A 17,167-nucleotide genomic window follows, 5' to 3' on the forward strand; every position below is an offset into this window, starting at 1 on the left:
TAACAAAAAATAATTTGTAAGAAACATGGTCTTATAATCATATTGTGAGCCCCCAGAGGACATAACCCCATGAAAAAAGACAGGAGAAAGTAATGCAGTGTAACCATTTACTTAGTTATCTAGAGAGAGTTTTTAGGGCTAGCAGGCCTACTACAATGATATTACAAACAAAGGCCTTTAAAACAAAACCTCTCCCAGCGGTAAAACAAAGGTTCTAACCACACAAAAGCTTAAGAGACACTGAATGGTGGCAAGAGTTATTATTTTGGGGTCCCCACTAACCAAGTGTGGGGACCCAGAGGTGATGTAGACAGCAGGAGTATGTTGTTGTGAACGTTTTGGTGGTGGTCCCAATGTCCTAGGACCACCACAAGCTGATTTATGAGCAAATACGCTTTGTAAACATAATGCCCTGCGGGGTGAATTTCCTGAGTGCTTTGACTATTTTAGTATTGGTTCTCCTACTGTGCCGAGAGAGACGCTTTCGTGTTCAAGTGTTTTAATAGGATTGCCACAAGAAATGACTCTGATTAGCTAACTGTGAACAATTTTACCTTACCAGAGCTCCAATACCACCAATCGAGTTCAGCCTGTTGTGCCTGATCATGCTAACAGCACCATGGCCGTAATACAGCGTGAAGGGGAGAGACAAAAGAAGAAAAAAAATAGTTTGCCCACACTGAAGTATATCGGCAATCATGCAATTATCCATGTAACAGGGGCAGTCTGCAAGCGGTAACAAAGTCGCCCCAAGGCGGGACAAACGTAAAGCAATTACCAATGACATCAAGCGATTTTGAAAGGCAAGCCCACCAACGAGTAAAAGAGATGGGCGTGAGGTGGGTGTGGTTAAAAGTCCACAATACTTACAACAGGTCAGAGAGCTTTCACTCTCGACCTAAAAATGAATGTGTTCTTGTGTTCATGAAACTAGTGCTCATGTAAAATGATCCAATATCTTTGGGTCGAGTTTGCCCTATATTAAAATTGAAAAACAAACTCCAAAGGCTTCACATGCTATTAGCGCATAGCAGATGCTAGCGAATAACAGTCTTTAAAGACAGAGAACATAGAGTGCACTAATCTATTTGGGTTTTCACCAGTGCAGAGTAAACTGGCTTTGATGAGTAGGTTATATGGTGATTATCAGGGAGCAGGCTTTTGGCATTCCTTAAATGTAAGAAAATAGCAGTAGTGGTGTGTGTTATGGTGGGGCTCACTGATTTTTAGCACAAGAGAATGAGCATCACAAACTGTAGTTAGGAATCATTTGAACTAGAGGATCAAATATAAATTAGCATTTTACTGTTTAGAGCCCTTGTTTGAAGGTACAGTGTTATAACTGTCTCTCTACTGCAGGCATTATGAACTATCCATATCTTTGTAAACTATAAAGAAACTATATGGTAATTATCAATGATAGCTTTGTAGGCAATATGAACGATCAGTATCTTTGTAAACGACAAATAAACTATACAGTATTTACTACTGATAGCTTTGAACTTTGCTTGTTATCAGTACATTATAAGAAAGGCAATATCTGAATTTATGATCTTTGGACATGTTAATGTCTGATGAGACGCAGGGCCGGCTTTAGTGCTGTGGTAACATGTGCGACAATCTATTTTGGCACCCATCCCCCCATGAGCTCTCCTCACATTCCAACACTACCACCGAGCAAAAGTGCCCCTCATCCCTCCATAGCCCCTCTGTCACATACATTTCATTTGTTTTAAAGCGCTGGTAAAGGCTATCTTTGCTAATCCACTCAGCTGTCCAAAATAGTACTCTAAAATAGAGATCTGTTCATTGCAGTAAACCTATTAACCCTCTGCTCTACTTTATGGTGAGTCAAAACTGTCACTGGACAAAATTCAGTCTCTTTCTATCAGTAACATTAATCACAAGAGTTATCTTGACCTTTTTATTGTTGCCAGACAGCTGGAGGACATGGAAGTCTGCTTCAGGTGCTTTTGAATTGTAAGTTATTGCTAAACACAGCTAACCCTCACTTTCCCACAACCCTCCCCCCCCCACACCCAGGGTCACACCAGTGGCACCTACCTAAAGCCAGCCCTGATGAGATGGTTTTCTTGCTTATTGAACTGGGAGAATGAGGTTCTGTCTACCCAGATCTTCAGAGGACTGTCTAGTGTCCATCTCAGCCCATCTCTTCATGCAGCGATTATGGTGAAGCAACAAACCTCTGCAATATAAAGATTTCAGCTTGCACCAAGGAACAGACCTCGATATAGAAGATAGGTAAAATCTGAGACACTCCATTAGTAAATTTTCCAGGTGACCACTTACAAATAACTTCTACTTAAGAAAATGCTTTTTGAAATGTAGTCTACGTATGTTCAGCAGAGAAAACAAAGGAAATTGTATTAGTTAAATAAAAGAACCAGTCTAAATCAATAGATACTATAAAACAATTCCTAGATACAACGAAAGTGAAACTTTTTCCATAGAAGTTTGGTGAATAGGCAAGACCCAATATGCCTTTCGATCCCATAGTAACCTTTTGTAAAAGGTCAAGTGGAATTTCCACCAAAGCACACAACTTCACATATCAACCGAATTCGGAAATTATGGAGAGAGTGTGTGGGTAAAACATATGTGTGTATGTGTACTTTACTTGCAAAGCTTCAGTACCAAAAGAATAGCTGTGTTCGGTTTGTTATCACATTTTTAGAACGTTGATGTAATGAGTACAAATCGATGAATTACATTAGATTATCGTTGTCTGCACTGCTTAGATTGGCAGTTAGTCTGAGTATGTCAGTTCACTGATCAAACTGAATATTCGCAGTATTTTTTCATTAATATGTTGTTTGACACATTTTGTAAAGGGTCGCCACTATATATTCTAGGCCACACTAATTAAGTTCAACATTTTGAGGTCCGATATTTGTGATCTCATTTCCCAGCTGAACTAGTGCTGTTGTTTACAAACATCCTGCTTTCACAAACTGGTGCAATTGCCCCTCCCTCACATAACCTGTGTTCTGCTGTGTGTCTCCAGAACATTTACTCTTATAGGAAAACTTGTAATTGTATATATTAAGGTGTTATATCCCGAAACCTCCCCGCTCTGCAGGGTTGAAATACAGCTCTGAGAAAGCCCCTTTAACATCTGTTTTCATGAGACCTCAAAGTAAACAAATCCACCTCACCTATTGAACACAATCACCCTGCACTGGATGCCAAGAAGAAATCTCCAGTGAGTCGACGGAATCTTCCCCCTGCTAACGCAGGCACCAAACTTCTGCATCACCGGTCCTCTGGGTCCCCTCTCATCCTGACGAGCATGGTCCCTGGAACACAGGAGCTGGGTCCAAGTATCTCCCACAGTCCAGTGGCCCTTCTGTCCAAATTTGGTGGAGGTAAGTCCTTGCCTTCTCACGCCAGACAGCAAACCTGTGTACTGCGTGATTTGCAGCTGCTCCGGCTTCTGTGCACTTCTCCAAGGATTCCTTTGTGCACATCTTAGCCTGGGTCCCCAGCACTTCGTCCTGCATTGCCCAACTCGCTGAGTTGGACTCCGACATCGTGGGACTCTCCTTTTGTGACTCTGAGTTCACAGATCTTCTAAGTGCCTGCTCTGGTACTTCTGCGGGTGCTGCCTGCTTCTGGGGAGGCTCTCTGAGTTGCTGAGTGCCCCCTCTGTCTCCTCCTCCAAGAGGCGACATCCTGGTCCTTCCGGGTCCCCAGCAGCACCCAAAATCCTCAACCGTGACTCTTGCAGCTAGCAAGGCTTGTTTGCGGTATTTCTGCCTGGAAACACATCTGCAACATCCAGCACACGTGGGACATCTTCCGTCCAAAGGAGAAGTTCCTAGCCCTTTTTGTTGTTGCAGAATCTTTGGCTTCTTCCACCCAGAGGCAGCCCTTTTGCACCTTCATCTGGGGTTTAGTGGGCATCTGCCCTCCCCTGGACACTTTCGTGACTCTTAGACTTGGTCCCCTTCCTTTACAGGTCCTCAGGTCCAGGAAAACGTCTTCAGTGTTTTGCTGGTGCTTGTGGGTCTGGCAGAATCCCCTATCATGACTACTGTGTCTTTCTGGGGTAGTAGGGTAAATTTACTCCTACTTTTCAGGGTCTTGGGGTGGGGTATCTTGGACACCCTTACTGTTTATTACATTCCCAGCGACCCTCTACAACCTCCCATAGGTCCATTCATGATTCGCATTCCACTTTTGGAGTATATGGTTTGTGTTGCCCCTAGACCTATGTCTACCTATTGCATCCTATTGTGATTCTACATCATTTGCACTACTTTTCTTACTGTTACTTATCTGTTTTGGGTTTGTGTACATATAACTTGTGTATATTACTTACCTCCTAAGTGAGGGTATTCTCTGAGATACTGTTGGCATATTGTCACTAAAATAAAGTACCTTTATTTTTAGTAACTGAGTTTTGTGTTTTCTTGTGATATTGTGCTATATGATATAAGTGGTATAGTAGGAGCTTTGCATGTCTCCTAGTTCAGCCTAAGCTGCTTTGTCATAGCTACCTTCTATCAGCCTAAGCTGCTAGAAACACCTCTATTCTACTAATAAGGGATAACTGGACCTGGCACAGGGTGTAAGTACCACAAGGTACCCACTATAAGCCAGGCCAGCCTCCTACAATGACTAGTCCTGTTCTAGTGTCATTATAGCACTGCGTGCCCTAGGTCACATAGTCTTGTTCAAGAACACCAAAAAATGGCTTTACTTAGCGACCCTCTACAGCATTATTCAAAGCGCAAGTGGGGGCTGTAGAAATTCAGCTATGCTTCACAACGCCACTGCAACTTCTTCGGCTGTGGCACCCAACAGGGCTCCTCTTCATATCCTTGATGCTTGTCATGGATTAGCACTTCATGGCACTATCCAGGTGAAATTAAGATGGGTCTGTGTGTCTTGATCAGCCAGGCTACAGCAACACTTTGATTAGTCACATCTTTGTGGTTGAATGTTGCATGCACGGTGCAGTCTGATACTAAAAGTAAATAATAGAAGACTTCTGGACAACACAAGTTCCTCCCTCAGGTAGGGAATTTACGAGGTTTAAAGCAAACCAACAAATACGCATTAGTTCAATAACAGTGTAATCCCCTGAAAGATATGAAGACAAAGATGTATTATCTAGCATATATGAAAAAAACGTTTCCAATTAAACAAGGTGAGATCCCTAGCACCCACACCCATGTTGAGCTATCTCCCTGGGAGGAATTCTAGCACCCAAAAATTGAACTAATGTTGGCGAGCTGCATGCAAGAAAACCTCCACTACACGGCAGTTGGAAGAGATTTGTCAGAACTTGGAGTGGAAAAACTCTGCCAACTCCCGTTGGTGCAACATTTTTTGCCCACTCCTATGCTTTGGCAAGTGGTCAGTTAGAGTGAAACCCACTTATACATGACTTGATCCGCTGCTGTAATTTTGAAACAATCACGTATAGAAAGGGAGTATAATATAGATTTTCCTAATAAGGTTATGAAGAGAAGTCTTAATTTTATTAAAGACACAGAGGCGAGTATTATGCTTTTCTTTTCTCATTTAATAAAATAGCAGCTGCAGTCAAGAACTACAATTCCCATGAGGCTAAAGAAAAATAGCTAATGGGAACAAACAAGTAGTCATGATAACACACCAATCATAAATGGACTGGCCCTATAATACCTATCTTGACTGAGTACAGCCCTCTTTTCTTATGCAAGCTTAAAAGGTAACAAACAAAGGAATAATGGAACAACATATGAAAAATGCCATGAACAGTGGCAAAAGTTCTTGAATAACTATCAGTAGTCCAGAAATAGAACATGGAAGAGCTTAAACGTTGGGAATCTGATGATAGACATGAAGCGCTGTAGGCGAAGTGGTTCCAGAAGCGTGGCTGTGAAAGCTGGAGCCTTTAAGAGGAAGTCTATTGAGATGTAGAAGATGATGCTGGGAGGGAACAAAGACAAAAAAATTGAATTTGTTGAGGTGGGATAATACTCACCTCCGTGTCTTTAATAAAATTAAGACTTTCCTTCATAACTTTATTAGGAAATTCTCCATTTTATGACAAGACCGGAGGCTCCTATTATGCTATTTTAAAGCGAATCAGTAACGTTTAGAGAAGCATGTTGACAGTTTTACAATAAAACACTTTGAAAACATTATCCTTAGACCAGTCAGCCGATCTGAGAATGTCTTCCAGACGGGAGCCGGCCCAAAAAGCTTTGGTAGCCATGGCCCTGCTAGCAGAATGAGCCCCAAAGGCAGAAGTATCAATACCCGCCAACTTCATAATCCATCTGACCCAACGAGCAAGAGTAGGAGAGGACACCAGTTTGTAGGGTTTTCTGAAGGAAATAAGGAGCTGAGATGCAGAGGAAGCTCTCAAATCGGCTGTCTGTTGTTCATAAACTTTTAAACATTGGCCCACACATAACTTGTGGTGATCAGGAAAATAAGGATAAAAAACTGAGGAAAGATTAGTCTTTGTACGTCTGTGAACATTGAAAAGAACACCTGAAGGGGTAAAATGGTGGGCTGTAACATCTAACGCTCTAACATCAGAAAGACGTTTGAAAGAAACAAGGCATAACAACATGGTGAGTTTGGCTGATAATTGTTTGAGAGGAAGCAAAGCATTGTCCGGCCAAGCAACAAACAAATTAAATACACAATTAAAATCCCATAATGAATTGCATTTAGGTTTAGGGGGATTGGAACATTTGACTCCCTTTAAGAGATGACACACCAAAGGGTGCTCTCCGATTGGTTTGCTGTTGATGTATGTATGTGAAGAAGAAAGAGCAGATCTATACAAATTAATAGTACGGTAAGTCTTACCTTTGCTAGTTTCTGCTGCAAGGAAATTGACTATAAAAATCACATCTGCTGTAAAGGGATCAACGTGTTTTCCCAAGCACCAGCTATGCCAGAGAGACCAGGCTGATTTGTATACTTTTTTGTTCCTGGGACCCAGGAAAGTTCAATGAAGTTTGAAGCCTCTGACGAAATAGGATGGCAAGAGAGGGATTCCCTGAAATTTTCCAAGCAGATAGGGAAAGGAGATTGTCTCGAATGAGGTTGTGGGGAAGGCCGAGAGGATTGGAGAGTGGATCCGGAAAGGAGGGAATAAGAAAGGGAGGTTCTATAGACAATTCCAGAAGATTGGGGAACCAGACTTGAAACTGCCAAAAAGGAGCAATGAGGACCAATGTAGCTTGTTGACGACGAACCTGAGTCAAAAGACGGGCTATCATAATGAAAGGAGAGAAGGCATAATTGAGGTAGGCTGACCAATCTTGATTAAAAGCATCGAAGGCTAACACCGAGGGATCTGGACGCCAACTGAAGAAACGTGGAAGTTGCGAGTTGAGAAGAGATGCAAAAAGATCTATGTGAAAAGGACCCCATTTGCGAGAAATGGATTGGAAGACTTCGGGATGAAGCTTCCAATTGCTTGAGTCTCGAAAATGGCAAGATTGCCAATCTGCCACTGAGTTGAGATTGCCTGCCAAGTACTCTGCTTAGACTGAAATTTTGTTTTGAAGACAGAAATCCCAAAACCCTTTAGCTAATTCCACTAAAGTTTTGGATTTTGTTCCTCCTAGGTGGTTTATGTAACGGACCGCTAAGATATTGTCCAGACTGAGAAGCACTGAACAAGAAACCCTGTCTCTTGCAAGGCTTTTGATCGCAAAGGACCTGGCAAGCATCTCTAAATAATTTATGTGCAACTTTGACTCCTCTAGAGACCATGTTCCTCCAGTCGAGACTGGCCCACACCGGGCTCCCCAACCCAGGAGACTTGCATCTGATTCTAACACAAGATCCGGGGCTGATGCGAAGATAGTTCTGAAGTTCCAAGCATCTAAATGGTCTATCCACCATTGCAGTTCTGTACGAGTCTCTTGATCTAGGACTACAAACCCTTTTTGAAGGTGACAAATTTTTAGTCTCTGTAGAGCTCGGTAATGCAACGGGCCCAGAAAGATGGCTTGGATTGAAGAGAATAGAAGACCAACTATTCTTGCTAGAGATCTGATGGAAAGTCGAGAACTGCACAAGGTCTGAAGAATTTCTGACTTGATAGACTTTATCTTTGCTGATGGAAGAAGAAGAATGGCGGATTCTTTGGGCAGGAACCAGGGAAGACTTCTCGTCGTTGATAATAAAACCTAGATCTGAGAGGAGCGAGGAGGTTAGTTGAGTGTGAGTGAGAAGGGTCGAACGACTTTGGTTCATAAGAAGGATGTCGTCCAAGTAGATTATTAATCTGACTCCTTGAGCTCTGAGAGAGGCTACCACCGGTTTCATAAGTTTTGTGAAACACCAAGGGGCAGAGGACAGGCCGAAAGGGAGAGATGAAAAATGATACGTTTGGCCGAACCATTGGAATTGCAGAAAATTCCTTGAAGAAGGATGCATGGGAACCGTGAGAAGCGTCTTGAAGGTCCAAACGGACCATTCAGTCGTCTTGTAAAAGAGAGTCCCTGAGATGCAAGATGGTTTCCATCTTGAAGTGACAGTAAACTACAAATTGGTTGAAATTTCTTAGAATGATAACAGGATGCATCTTATTGTTTTTCTTTTGAACTAGAAAAACTGAACTGACAAAGCTGGCAGGGTCAAGGAGGCAAGGAACGATAGCCTGCTTTTGGAGAAGCAACAGAATTTCTGTAGAAATCAGACTTTCCATTTCCAACGAGAATCGGGGAGGGTGAGGAACATTTAACTGAGAAGGCTCTGAGTAAAGCTCTATAGTGTATCCCTGAACAGTGTTTAAAACCCAAGGATCTACTGTGAGCGACTGCCACTTTGGGAAAAACAATGCCAGACGACCTCCCACCAGAAGGTGAAGAATGTGACTTGCCAGGTTGGGAAGCCAATCTGGAACATCTGCTGCTCTTGTCCCTGAAACCTCGGTTCCTTATGGAAGGAATTGAGGTCTGTACTCTTGATAGGAGTTGGAATAGGCACCACAGGATCCTTGGTTATTGGACGCTTGGCCGGCAAAGTGGTTCCTACCTCTGCCGGCCCTGGCGAAAACCCGAGTGGAAAACATCTTTTTCAACGACTGTTGCGCTTTATCTAAAGATGCGAATATGACGACATATTTGCCAAGCTCTGTGATGAATGAATCTCCAAAAAGGAGACCTTCTGCTTTGACACAAGGATCAGAGGTTGCTAAATTGACAAGCTTAGGGTCCAGCTTGAGTAAAAGTCCTTTCCTGCATTCATGGGCTATAGCACAATTAGCATTTCCTAATAAACAAACGGCCCGTTGTACCCACAAAGACAGCTCAGCAGGATCCAAATTAGCATTGTTTGGACGGGCTGCTTCTGCCATATCGAAAATGAGGGACAAAGGGCCCACAACATCCAATAGTTTATCCTGACAAGTGGACCAGGCCTTGTCAACTTCTTTTCGTGGATCCTTACCAAACTTAGAGAAATAGGTAATGAGGGAAGTGTCCATAACGGGGGTAACTGAAATCTTTGAAGGGAGGGAAGGACGAGGACACTCAGATTTGAGCTTTGCTCTAACCTATTTATCTAGAGGGGTACATAACCTGGAGGTTAGATATTCTGCCACATGATCCACAGGTAGCCACTCTGTAGAATGCGGATGTTCAATCTCATTGGGATCAAACATAGGCTCGCCCTCTGTATCTGTAACTCTGCATGACTTGGATGACAAAAGAAAGTCAATTTTAGCTTTTTTGGGAGGAGGGGAAGAGACTAAGGGGGTTATTACAACTTTGGAGGAAGTGTTAATCCGTCCCAAAAGTGACGGTAAAGTGACGGATATACCACCAGCCGTATTACGAGTTCCATAGGATATATTGGACTCGTAATACGGCTGGTGGTATATCCGTCACTTTACCGTCACTTTTGGGACGGATTAACACCTCCTCCAAAGTTGTAATAACCCCCAGAGTTTGTGTTATCTTTGTCGGAAACATCCAAATCTGGGTAATTGTTTTGTAATTCGTCATCATCAGTGTCCAAAATTTTTGAAATCTCTATAGGAGTAATGTGCTTAACCTTAGCCATACATTTTTAGACGATTTAGATATTAACCCCTCCCTTAAGGGAAGCCTTTGAGGAACCGCGTCTCTGCCTTGTGTGAGGAAACCTCACTACTCAATAGCATTGTTTTATTATTTTTTGATGGACCAGGACGCTTTCTGCTATCCAACGCAGATTGGGCCAAAATCGTCTTTGACACTAATTTAACCACAGAGTTTTCCAAAGTTTTAGATAATTTTTCTAAAGAAGCAGAGACTGCTTGTTCAACCGATGACTGAATAAAATCATTAAGATTTTCTTTTATAACTTCCTCTTCCTCAATGGCAGCCATAGAAATAGGTGAGCTGTCTGTTGTCCTGAATGAAATTAGCTGAATACAGCTGACAGAACCAGCAACCGGTGAGGAAAGGGTTCAACTTTTCTCAACAGAGTCAGAGAGAGCCAAAGCTCCGCCTATGGGCGGGGAAATGAACGAGGAAATAGAGGCCGGGGAGTGGCAGGATCAAAGGGACCTGTCGGAAGGGCCGAGAGGAACAAATTGCCTGAAAACGGCAATTAAACGGGGAAAAAGACGGCTTAACTGTAGCTAAAGGTGAGCCGATGAAGCGCAGTGTTATCTCCTCACCGTGACCGGCAGTAAAGATGGTGGTCACGCTGAGGAGCAAAAAAAGGTCAAAACGACCAAAGCGAGACGCGCGTGCTGCGGTGAATACATGCGGCTACAAGCCAACTAGAAAACAAAGCGCGATGCAAATACGCACAAAGTAGACACCAAACACATACGTTTAAACCAAGCAAACGCCGCAATATATAGGAATTGAAAAATACTTATCTTGACTCAGTCAAGATAGGTATTATAGGGCCAGTCTGCTTTTGATTGGTGTGTTATCATGACTACTTGTTTGTTCCCATTGGCTATTTTTCTTTAGTCTCATGGGAATTGTAGTTCTTGACTGCAGCTGCTATTTAATTAAATAAGAAAAGAAAAGCATAATAGAAGCCTCCTGTCTTGTCATAAAATTCACCGTTTCATAGTAAATTGCTTTCTTTTAAATTGAACTTGATAGCCTGATTCGTCTTTCATTCTTTATATTTAGTTGTGCAAGGGTTTATCTTTTGATATTTACCTTTATGTACTGATCTTGTATTGTGATGTTGGAAAGTGAAACAGACTCTGTGGGGGCTTGTGGACTTCAAAGCCCATAATCCAGCTCATTGAGGAGGGGGTGGAGGCAGGGCCCTGCATGCAGTGTGATTAGGTGCATCCTCAAGTCCTGCAGTGTGAGAAGTGAAAAGAACTCTGGGGGCCTAATCCATTGCAAGGACGAAGAAGTAGAGGCAGAGCCCTGTGCGCAGTGTAAGTTAGTGAGTCCACAGCAAAGGACGTGAAATGGACTCTGTGGGACTTGTGGACCTTGAAGTCCACAATCCAGCAAAATAAGGAGGAGGTGGAGGTGGGGCCCTGTGTGTAGCGCCATTTAGCGTGTCTCCAAGTCCCGCAGGCCAGGCATGGCTGGGGTCAAGAGCGGACCATCTGTGCCTGTCCGCAGCTGGAAAAGGCTGAGCGGGCCTTGCCAGCCTCCTTTCAGCTAAATATTTAACACTCTGCAAAAATGGATAAGCACAAACTGTGGGGAGGTCGGCCCACTGATGAAAGGCACACTACTATCAAAGGATTTCTTGTATGCACTGTAGGGGTAACATTGAGAGAAACTGAAATAGTTGTAAATCATCTCTCCCTTTCTAGCGAAGCCTCTGCTCACCGCTTGGTTTGCCCCACACTTATACATTACATGGTACAACTTTAGTGGAAGGTGAAATCCACTGTAATTCCAGTAATCCAGCCGGTGATCTTGTTGTGGTGCCAGATTTTGACTGGCCTCAACCATCAGCCAGTCTACCTCTATCCGACCTGGGGCCAAGGGCAAAGCGATCGAACCCCCTCCCCCCAACCATGTTATGTAAAGGTCCAAGAGTAAGGTCTAGCATAATGAGACGCTTGCAAACCGCAAGCAACTTCTGATATGAAAGAATTTACAGAGCTGTTACGGGACAAATTTAAAATCCTTGTGGAAACTAGTGTTCAACCTCTGTATGATCATTTAGGGAGCACTGGTACACTACTCACTCAGGGGATAAGGTGCCAGATGTAGTGGCCTGCCACCAAGGGAAAACTACAGCTGTGCCTAACCCCACATTGTCAACTGTTACTAAGCCTAGGGAAACTTCCCTGGGGATTTTACCGACACCGGACACAGGGGAAAGTATTATAAATCATTGTATGAAATTGGGGCTTTCTCAGAACTCAAGTTGTAGGCAGGCAGGCTAGGCAAAAGGTCATAATAACTTAGGAAAATGTCCCTCTCACCCCACATTTGCCCCCTGCTGCAGGTCCTTACACCATTGTTCTGCCTAAAGTGCTACGTTTAACCCTGCAGGCTGTGGAAACCACGTCTATCTAAAAAATAAAACATTTCACTGGCTAGTGAGAAATGGCAAGTTTAATAACTGTAATTAAAATGATATTTTGATGGTGAATAGAGAATCATGGATTAGCTCATAACCCACGTTTTTTTAAGGTGACTGTGTTATAGTTCACTTTAAAAGGCCTCCATCAGCCATCTGATTTTTCTTTTTATCAGTAGAAGGCTTTTTAGCTCAGACTTCTATTAAGCCTCTATCCCAGGGTTACTTTTATAGACACCTGAACTCTGCTGCCCATGATCCATTCGTACCCTACCTCCCGATTACATCAACTAATATGCCAGCTCCAGCAATAATCTCAGCCGATTATCTACCTTAAATCAATTTTCCCTGATTGACATTATCCCGAAATGACTGACAGCAAGGCCTTAAATATTTTATGTCAGAGGGTTTTCTCAATCTGTGGAGTAGGGTGATGATCATAACATAATATTTCCAAAGAAACTTGTCACCCAGGGCATCCAAGTCTAAAATAATTAGCTGCGATATTCCCGAAGTGGATTCCAAATTAAATGTGGAGAATGGGATACATTATATCAGTCAATTTGATGTAGCTATGAAGCAAAACATCTGGGCATTAATTTACATTTTTTTTATGGTTTATTTGTTTTAACAAATCTTCAATCCCTTTGCGTTGGGTATGGCAGGAGTAGGCCTACCAATAGAGTTTAAAGTTACTTTACAATGTACAGTCTCACCCATAACGGTCACTAATGAGCTTCAAGGCTTTTAGTCGCCATTGGTCCGATAATTTTTACTTTGTCTAAATTAACTTGTATAATAATGATTTTGCTACTAGTAACAACCAAAACTATAAATCACTATATTTAAGCTTATTGTCTAGCTGAGCAAGAAGCACTTTATTGCAGGCAGGACATTTAATGTATTTCAACACAAAGGTAGGGTAGAGAAGTAATTCTTGCTGTCCCATTATTTATGTAAAATATTTGACTTTGCAGGCTCTCCAATCTTTCCAGCCTGAATATTCACTGTTGTGTGCTGCAGTGTGATAATTGACTATATCTTTGCGTCAAGGGAGTTGGCAGATATTGTTCTAGATGCCTCGATTAACCCAAGTATACGATCATAATCCCCTTCAGGTCGTCACACTAGCAACACCCTTAGACTTCAATAACTTCATTCAGAGGTGAGGGGGGCTACGAATATCTCCACCAAAGAAGGCAATGGCCATAAGTCAGTGTAGAAAAATGTGGATCTTAGGGAAATTTTGAGCATACTTACTAAAGGCAATAGGGGTCTTGTGGGTCTGTGTTTGTCAGTGAATAACATCTTGTTTGAAATTATTGAAGCATATGTAACCCTGGGGAGAAACACAACAAAGTTACTGATGAAACCCCTTAGGTAGTTATCTAGTATCTAGTAACTCTCCAGGATGGTTTGACTGATCTGCCAATATTAATCTTTGTGACAACCTACAACAAGGAAACAAGTTCCCACAAATAAAGATGAAGTATCACTGTGTAGGGAAGAGTATAAAGGATGTTGAAAAAACTTAAAACAAATGAGGTCTGGAAGGAGCTGGTTGACTCATGTTAGCACAATGACCCTCAAACCTTCTGGAAGGCAGCCAACACCAATAAGCAGTCCAAGGCCACGGCATGGACTTGGCTCAGAATATCAGCTATGATGAAAATGTTGTCTATTTTGAAATGATCTAACACCTTCCATAAATTGATATCAACGACTGAGGACTTACCTTTATTTCCCCAATATAGATATTGAACTGCATGAGGTGGTAGGTGTAATAAACAAGAGCTCTAGTATTAAGGCTCCCAGCCTAGACTGGGTTCTTTTAGATTTGTATAAAGACAATATAGGGCTCCGATCCACCAATACTAACAAGTGTTATAATTGGGGCCTGTAGGACAGGGCTGCCCCACTACTGACTCACCGTGATAACTGTACCAGTTTTTAAAAAGAGCTGCTGTACCTACTTATATATTTATTTTATTCAACAGTTACAATTGTTGGGAGAATAGTTCTTGAGAGGCTGTTGATATGGTCCTCAGAGCTTAATGTAAATGCAGGAGTCTGGTATGGTTTCAGGAGTGGCCTAGGAATGCTTGAGCAATACTTGAATTTGCATCTCATATCTTAATACCCAGTTGCCAAACATAGCTCATGTTATATAGTTTTAGTGGATCTCCCCTGTGCATCTGACAGCATCTAGGTCTAAACTGCGGGAGACCCTACTTGATTTGGGCATAGACTGACTGCTGAATATTTTATCTGCACTGTATTCTGACCTTTCAGCCTCTGTATGCTTGAGGAATAAAGGGGAAGCCCCAGTCTTGTTTCTATTTTATATATATATATATATATATATAAACAGGTCAGTGCCCCTATTGCTATATGCGGATAATGCAATTATAATGTTCTGGACCCCTAATGGGTTGAATAACTTACTTGGATCTTTTGTACTATTTATGGAACAGCAAGGCCTAGAGACCAACTTCACTAAAACTTTTACGATGCCCTGCGATCCAAAGAACTTAGGCGGTCATTACAACATTGGCGGTAAATGCCGCTTACCGCCGTGCAGAAGACCGCCAACACACCGCCGCGGAAATCCACCACAGGTATTATGACCCACAGCTCGGAATCCGCCAAAATTCAGACACCCACACAAGTCCGCCACACCAAAGGTCAGTGATAAACTGGCGAAAACAAAACCTCCACAGTCACGCCAACAGAAATACGCCCACACTATCACGACACACGAATCCACGGGGCGGTCTTTCAACCGTGGTATTCCATTGGCGGTACACACGCCGCGCTCAAAATACACACACATTTACAAAACACAGTCACATTGGGCAATTCAAAATACCCACACCTGATACACATACACACACCACTCCCACACACCCATTCCAATATAAAACACACACTCACATCACCCACAAACCCCTACGACCACAATTACCGAGAGAAGGCCAGAGAGAGACACTACAAACAACTACCAAGCATCCACAGGCACACAATACCATCACCCACATAACTTCCACGCACCTCACACAACACACCATTAAATACCACCCCATTTATCACTACACACACCACCCCACACATCACCCACACCACCCCATGGCACGGCAAAGACACCCAAGGTTCTCTGAGGAGGAACTCAGGGTCATGGTGGAGGAAATCGGCCGGGTAGAGCCACAGCTATTCGGATCACAGGTGCAGCACACCACCATAGCTAGGAAGATGGAGCTATGGCACAGAATAGTGGACAGGGTGAACGCAGTGGGACAGCACCCAAGAAATAGGGATGACATCAGGAAGAGGTGGAACGACCTACGGGGGAAGGTGAGTTCCGTGGTCTCAAGACACCACCTTGCGGTTCAGCAGACTGGCGGCAGACCCCCACCTCCTCCCCCACAACTAACAACATGGGAGGAGCAGGTCTTGGCGATTCTGCTTCCTGAGGGCCTCGCAGGAGTAGATGGAGGAATGGACTCTGGTAAGTCAAATCTTAACTATTACATCCCCCACCCTACCTGCATGCCATCACCCTCACCCTCAGCCCCATCACTCCAACTCCTCACAAATGTCCCAACATCACAAACCACACATCCTAACACCAAGCCCTGCATGCATCAACAAAGCATGGCCACCCATCACCAAAGCATGGCCACTGCACATACCCATACACCCCCCTAAACCACCATCACACAAGGTCCCACACAGGAATGCAAGCACTGGGGTACACGGTCACCCACCTATTGCACACCATGGCACACACAGATGTAATAAACATCCATTTATACCCCTGCAGGACCCCTACCCAACGTCACCGGACAGGAGGGTCCACACATGTCCACACCACCAACAGAAGAGGCCCACAGTGATGACAGCAGCTCTGTCCAACTGGATCTAGATGACCAGCCCGGCCCATCGGGGACCTCGGGACAGTCGGTTCCCCTGACACAGTCACAGGCTACTACAGAGCTTCCCCCCCTCTGGAAACACCAGCACAGCACCCACCCAGCGGGCCCATACCTCTGTCTCCAGGACACGTCAATCAGCAGTGTGTCCACCACTACAGGGAACCCAGGCTAACCCACCACCCCAACAACAGGGACCTGGGGGCAGTGGCAGTGGGCACACAGTCCAGGGGACGGAGGCCCAGGAACTGGGAGGGCTGCTGTGCGACAGGGGGAGAACAGGCCAGGGGAACCCACTCTCCACGAGGCCCTCTCCAACATCATGGGAGCCTACTACCACTCCCAGGAGACGATGGCAACGGTACTGGCCAAGTTTCAGGAGACCCAGCGCCTGCAGGAGGAACAGTATTTGGGCTTCAGGGAGGAACTCAGATCCATCAATTCCACCCTGGGCACCATCGTAGGGGTGCTGAAGGAAGTACTCAACACCAGGAGAGACACTGTGGCACAACAAGGGGCCCCTGACACTAGCTTGGACGATGAACTGCCCACCACCTGCGCTAGTGGACAGGAGGCACTGCAGCAGGACCACCACACCAGCACCCCACCCCCTGCAGAGGGAGAACCACCCCGCAAACGGTCCCTGAGATCCAGGACAAAGACAGACCCCTGCCAAGAAATGAGACCACCCTGAATGTTATCCTTCTGTCCCACTTTGTCACCCAGCCATCCTCAAACTGTCCCAGCTC

Source organism: Pleurodeles waltl, chromosome 1_2 (genome assembly GCF_031143425.1).
Source record: "Pleurodeles waltl isolate 20211129_DDA chromosome 1_2, aPleWal1.hap1.20221129, whole genome shotgun sequence".
NCBI classification, from domain to species: Eukaryota; Metazoa; Chordata; class Amphibia; order Caudata; family Salamandridae; genus Pleurodeles; species Pleurodeles waltl.